Raw genomic sequence first — 7,213 nt, forward strand, 5'->3', positions numbered from 1 at the left:
GTGACACAGTCTATACAAATCGGAATTTACATGTGCAAATATGAATTCTCATAAACTTTTTTCTAACATGGCTATAGAAATTTGACAAACTGACAAACGCATCAAACTCATTTTTTGCATTACATCTAGAATTCAAAGATCAAGAATTTAAACAAAAATAGTATCCAAAAGTTACATTCAGAATTCCAAAACAAACTGACATTACATAAAAGATCAAAGATTTACATCCATAATTCACTTTCCTTGCTTTATAGAATACAAAAGCATTCGACTGATGCACCCAAGCAAGGCATGGATCGCGAGCTCCTTGAACCGCTTTTTGATTCCTCGCGCCTACTACTTCGGCTAGAAGCACATAAATAAGGCCACAAGCATAGGGATCCTATCAACTTGTTCCGACACACCTACGATAGAAGAATAAGCATTAAGTTTCTATTTCACCAGGAAAGAAGAATTGGTTGCACTCTCCCTCATTGACTTGAGTAAGAGATCGGAAAGATATTCTTTACCAACTGTTTGGAATCGGTATAACCCGAATCTTCAAGTCAAAGTTTTGCTTATGAGTTTCTATATTCTTGTTGATTGAGTTGCTGGTAGTAGGGAATTCTAGTAAAAAGAAAGTCCTTTGAATCATAAGCATTAAGTTCTTGGCTAGCTGCTTTGCCTTTTAATGGCTTTAAGAATTCAACCTCGTCTTGCGAAAGATAGTTGGTCAAAGGGTTGTCAACATCCGCGGGGCTGGCCATCTTGCTAATTGACTTCTTTGCTGAACCGGGATTGGACGTGGGATATATTTCTTCTTTCCCTCTTGATCTCTTCTCTAGATCTCACTATCGAGAAAAGAAATTTGAGATCTAGGGTTTTATGTGTGGGGGTATTTTAGTCAGTTTGGATATTTTAGAAAAATAGGGGGTTTTTATGAGTTAGTACATAATGAGGGGGTTTTTATGCCGGGTATGTATCAACCAGGGAGATTAAACCCAACATTTGCATTTGACCCCCCCCCCTCCACACACACACACACTTGTGTTGGGCAGACCCCGACCCAACTTGGGGTCTACAGTTATGTTGGGCACAACAGACCAAATCATACACCCCCCAACCAAAGAAACCCGACTTAACAAAAACACCAAGAAACTGGAAAAATCCAGCTACCATCCTTCGTCTCCGTCTCCTCTACTCCACCAAACACCATAAATTGATTTGGTCTCTGCAAAATTAAAGATTGATTCAGTCTAATCTCTCAGTTTCTCCTCACGGCAAACTCTCGATCTCTCTTTGCGAGGGCAGTCTCTCTCTCTCTGTCTATCTCTCTCCATCTCTTGAGTTGTGGCAAACCTCGATTTCTCTATCTCATTCTCTCCACAGAAAGGTAAGTAAACAATACATGTGTTCATAAAGATGAAAATATTTGATTTTGTTGCTTTGAGTTTCCCTTGTTTTGGCTTCTCTACAATGGGGACTCCATGGATTTTCTCATTTGTGATTCTTGGAATGATTTGGTTGAATTTGTTACTGACTCTTTTTGTTGTTTTGTTTCAATTTTTTTTTTTTTTTTTTTTTTTTTGTGTTTAATTTCTTATATTAAGTTTTGTCTCTAATAGGATTTCTTTGTCATACTTCTGTTTTTAGGGAGAGTTTAGCAGGTTATATTTAGTGGATTGTAATTCAAAACCAGGTTGAAGCTAAAACTATTTCGAATATGTTTCTGAGTGCTTGTTTTAAGTTTTCTCTGGTTTTAATTTCGTTGTTTCAGTGATATCCATAGACTATCTCCTTTATTTTCCTACTGGAAATCTGATTCTCGGTTTGCATGTATCTACTGTTGTATTTGATTACAAATCTCAAAGCTGTTTTCTTCAAAGCATGTTTAGTTATAATTTTTTAATGGTTGTTCTGAATAATCTATTATATAGTTACAGTCTATTGTATTCTGAAAGATCTGCTCGATGTCATAAAGTAGAACCCCAGTGCTTTGTTAGGAGATAAAGGCCACATGGAATGATATTAGTTAGTTTGCGATATAACTGTAGGTTCCGAGTAATGTAGGAATAAAATCATCTATGTGGCAAGTGATAATATTAACGATATCTTTCATGTCCGTTGCTCCATGTGTAGCTTAGCCTTGCTTATCCTCTATTGCCTTTCTTTAATGTATGGTACGCTTCCAAGCTAAGTGGTGCTGTCTCAAACTCATTTCCAATTATCTGCTATTTTTCTTTGGATGTACCACCTTCACCGTTATGCCATTTGGAACTGCAGTTCCTGTTTGTTATCTGAACCTACTTTTGAAATTTAACGAGATCAGGGACTACGTATGGGGTGCAGCCTTACTGGCATACTTGTATAAGGGTCTTGGGACTGCCACAAGTGCTAAGGTGAAGGGTGTTTCAAGCTATTTAACTCTCCTATAGGTATGAGTATTTTCGTTTCTCTTTTCAATGCTAATTTTATCTATCTATTAGAATGTTAACTTGGTGTCTATATTAATCTAGGCATGGATCTATGAGTACTTCCTGAAGTTTAGGACATTCCCAAACTTGAAGTATAACTTGAGCTTGTCGCGTACTCGTAGGTACTCAATTACTCGGTTGAGCTATGCTAACAGAACAAATGCATTGAAGCATACTTGAGCGGCACTTGATGATTTGACTTATTCTGATGTAAGCATTTGGGTTTGTAAATAATTTTATTTATTAATTGATTATTAGAGTACGGGGTTAATGATTGATTTCTTCGATCATATACTATTTGATAGGTTGAATGGTATCCCTATGATAATGTTCGAGCTACATGGGCGGTGGATGAAATAACTTTTTTTGAGGGATTTATATGTTTTCTTGATGTTGTGGAGCATTATAATGTTTCTAAGGTTATGCGTCAGTTGGGTCATGTGCAGTTTGTACCCTCAAATCCCCCAAGACCAAGGACCTCGACGAGAACCCCTTCTAGACGCGGCTACAATGTGAAATTTAATATTGTGCATGCCTACTGGGTAGATGGCAAAATCATGTACGTGATACAACCCCAAAATCGAAGACCTATTGTTACTTATCCATAGGAGTGTAAGTATAGGTACATGTATTATTGGTACGAAAAACATACTCATATTCGAATGATAATTAAACCATGATTTTCCTATTCATTTCTCTCTACAGAGTCTTCTATATCATAATCTGGTGAGTTAATATTCAAACTTTAGTTTTTTTTTTCTTTTGGTCTTTTGGAAATGTATATACTAATGTAGTTTTGCATTTTAATTTTTGCAGCACCCCATTATCGATGAAACTAGTCGCTTGGTCATGAGATGCTTACAATTGGGTGGGACTGCGATTCCAGAGGAAGCACGGAATGAGTTTATGGATCATACAATTTGACTTAGTGCAAGTTCATTAGCGGACGATATCGCGATGATCCAGTAGCGTGGACTTTTCTTTTGGTTTTTGTTTGATGTAATGCATTGAGGAATTTGAATTTGAATATGAATATGAATTTGAATGATGTTTTGACAAATTTGATGTAATGTATTGAGGAGTTTGAAGTTGAATTTGAATATGAATATGAATATGAATATGAATTTGAATGATGTTTTGACAAGTTTGATGTAATGTACTATGGAATTGTAATTTAAGTGTAGGTGGTAAGTTTGAAGAATATGGAAGTTCAGAAAAAACAGCCTGAAGTTTGCCAAGTTCCAATCCCAAACGACCCCGCTAGATCGTATCCCATTTATTTCAAACGACATAACCACATCGAATTTTGTTAGTCCCAAATGACCCAATCACATGGTATATACCATTTATTTCAAACGGTGTGAGCAAACCGCCATAGAGGCAAAATTCCAGTAAGAAATCTTAAACGACCCACACACATCGATTAGCTTCAGTCCCAAATGACATAACCACATCGAATTGAGTGAGTCCCAAACGACCCAGCCACATCGAATTGGGTTAATCCCAAACGACCCAACCATATCATATAGACCATTTATATTAAATGATGTGAGCAGACCGCCCCAGAGGCAAAAATTCCAGTAAGAAATCTTTAAAGGCACTCACATCGATTAGCTTCAGTCCCAAACGAAATAACCCTATCGAATTTGGTTGTTCCAAACGACCCAGCCACATCGAATTTGAGAACAATTTATTAAAATGAAATGAAATTTTACCAAATTAACTTGGGTACGTAATTACAATTCTAATAAAATTATATCAAAAGCCAAATTACAATTCTAACCACATGAACATTAATTAAATGGATTTGTTGATATCATGTACTATTGGTATTTCGGACCTATCATTAGTGTGCTCGTATTATAATACTAGACTAGGAATGTTCAATGTCATAAATTGCACTTGTCTTGCTTGTAATGTAGTATCCCAACTATCTACAATTAAGTGTCGAGTTCTATGTACACCATCTGCACATCGGTTTTGGAACCGGACAATCATCAGCAAGTTCAACATGGAAAAAATGACATCCATGTACGAAAGTGGTACCCAACACTTTCTTTACTCTCTCAGGATTTGCTTGGGTTCTCAGTGGCATGATAAGATAGCAGTAGATACATCCTATATGTACGAGGACGACATTAAATCTTGAAGCAAATAGATATCCAATAAAGCGCATGCTCATCCACTTATCAGAGGGTGCCCAACCTTTTTCATGCGGAATTGTAGGTTTCACAAATATAACCTCACTGTGAGTGTACAATGTACAGTATAGGGGAAGGTTGTCATTAAGTTCTTGTAACCACTCATTTCTCATCAACGGCCACTCTTCCTGACTTCTTTCCAGTGCAATGCACATAACTCTATACCCGCAATTGTCATCACCCAAAGGGTCATCCACTCTAATAATGTATTTTGTGTAGTTCTTCTGAAATATCCAAGCCGTAATATTTCGACCCCGGGATGCCAATGTCTAACTCTTGAGTTGATTTTTGAGAAGATTCTTCCATGGTGTGGTTAGTTTTTATGGTAAAGGTGATTTTTGGAGAAGAGTTCTTCCATGGTGTGGTTGTTTTTTGTCGTAAAGGTGATTTTTGAAAATAGTTATTCCGTGGTGTGGTTGTTTTTTATGGCAAAGGTGGTTTTAGAGAAGACTTCTTTGCAGGTGGGTTTGGAGTAGCTTGTTTTGATAGTGTGGGTGTTTTATGAGAAGGCTTGGACTTTGGCGTACATTTCAATTGTTACGACGAGACCCACCATTCATGCTCACGTTAGGAATGTTCAAAACTAGATGGATCTCGCATTGAAGAGTTCTCATCCTCAGTTTGAAGTTTTCTCTTACAGCTACCCTTAGGCCAACCTTTCTGGCATGTACTTTCTGGTTCTAGCCATGTACTTTCTGGCATGACAATCTCCATAAGTTTCCTAACCATAACCATTTGCTCTTTTTCAGAAGCCATTATATTTCATACCTTTTTATAAACATATCCACCGAAGGTCTATAATCGGGACCAACACCCACAAACACATTTGGAGAAGCAGACAAAGTTTTTCAAAAGGGATCGATAGCACTCAAAGATATGGACCGTTCTTGCTTTTGAAGTTCTATAATTTCGTGAGCACATGGCAATCTATGGCTGGTGCACAAATAACACCCACAAATGAATTCAAAGTCTTTAGCAACATGCATTATACGGGTATTCAGTTCTTCATAAAGCAAGTCCAAACATTTTATAGAGATTAGGTTTCTGAGATCATGAAATAACGGAATTTTGTGGTGGTGCTGAGTTAGAATCAAACTATTTTCAAAGGTACCTCTAATATCGGACATCTGAATCTCTAAAATCGGGTGAATCAAGTAAAACATACCTAGAAAATCATGTCTGTTTGTGTTTCCTAGAACACGTTTCACCTGAGCATGAGACCCTTCGACTCTATTGGTCGTTGTACTCCCAAAGTGAATGTGTTGGTTTATCCAACGATATACGAATCGATCCTTGTAAGGCCACCAAGTCTCTTGCAGATAAATGACAAAATTGGAGTACTTAACCATATAGTATTTTTCCAAAGAAGCAAATCTACGGTTGAAGATATCCTCAGTCCTCGATTTCACTATAGTGTTCCACGAGAACTGGCCTTTCCCTACAAGTTATGTGGTTGGACATTTCTGAAAAACACACGTAGTGATATGCCATCTACAGAGATGCTTGTGTGCGTCAGGGAACACAATATCAGTAGCTCTCATCAAGGCCAAGTCCTTGTCAGACACAATCACGGATGACCTTTCGTCACCCAGCAAGCCATTAAACTGACGTAAAGCCTACTTATAGTCTATCGTTGTTTCAGACCGAAACAACACTTGACAGACCGTGAAAGACTTCCAGGTTGAAGTCACCCCTACAAACTGTACAAAAGTCTACCGATACCTATTGGTTTTGTAGGTGGCATCTATGATGAAAACTTTTGGAAAAGTCCGAGCCAACTTAACACCCTCTGGATGGGCCTAAAACAACCACGTTATCTCATCTATATTCGTATCCTCTCACCTCCTCAAAATAATAGTTTTTTGCTAACATCTCACACAATCTCTGCATTTGCTACGACCGTTCATATCTAATGTCCTCACCTTGTGCCTTGCATTATAGACTTGATATACGCTGGATTAGTTTTCAGGATACCTATTTCTGATGGACTTCAAAACTTCTTTAGGCTTAACTGAATTTTGAGTCATCTCCTAACAAGTACTCGAATTTTGGAATGGTCAACCGAGTAGCAAATGCATGTCCTTCAAGGGTCTTTGCCAATGGATGGTTGTGGACACCATTAACAACAACAATTTTTCAACTATTGACAGTGCTGCATTGGAAACAACATCTTAACTTAAATGGACATCTATATTTTATGGTTCCCGTATTTATCTTATTAGCCTTATCTTCACCTACCTTTTTGTGTGAACGATACACATCCGAACTCTCACAAGCTAAATCCAGCCTTAGTACTCGGTTCCCCTTAGCATACTGCGACTTCCCAATTACCACAACCATATTACATAGTTTTCCCCTAGCAATTGCCCAACCAATTACCTCATTATGTACATGAAATACCTAAAGACATGAAAGAAAGCAACAATCAATACACTAATATATATATTTTCATTTAGAAAATAAAAACAAATAAAATCAATGCCTAATTTGTACGTCTTCTGTAGTAAATATTTATGTTGTATCCATTGAAAGTGGTTGAACATCATCCACGTCATTCAA

General features: G+C 37.4%; 1 long non-coding RNA gene across 5 annotated transcripts; it reads left to right on the top strand.

Moving 5' to 3' along the window:
• Nucleotides 1–1,101: 1,101 nt before the first annotated feature.
• LOC147485984 (uncharacterized) lies at nucleotides 1,102–3,572 on the top strand. 5 transcript variants are annotated; one of them, XR_015202005.1, is made up of 5 exons: nucleotides 1,102–1,372; nucleotides 2,309–2,414; nucleotides 2,496–2,663; nucleotides 2,759–3,179; nucleotides 3,270–3,572. It is a non-coding gene; the product is annotated as an uncharacterized LOC147485984 (long non-coding RNA). The 5 variants fall into 5 exon arrangements; XR_015202004.1 differs by having other exon boundaries at nucleotides 2,263–2,414; nucleotides 2,759–3,572; XR_015202006.1 differs by having other exon boundaries at nucleotides 2,263–2,414; nucleotides 2,576–2,663; nucleotides 2,759–3,572.
• The last annotated feature ends 3,641 nt before the right edge of the window (nucleotides 3,573–7,213 follow it).

Source organism: Coptis chinensis, chromosome 7, assembly GCF_015680905.1.
Source record: "Coptis chinensis isolate HL-2020 chromosome 7, ASM1568090v1, whole genome shotgun sequence".
NCBI classification, from domain to species: domain Eukaryota; kingdom Viridiplantae; phylum Streptophyta; class Magnoliopsida; order Ranunculales; family Ranunculaceae; genus Coptis; species Coptis chinensis.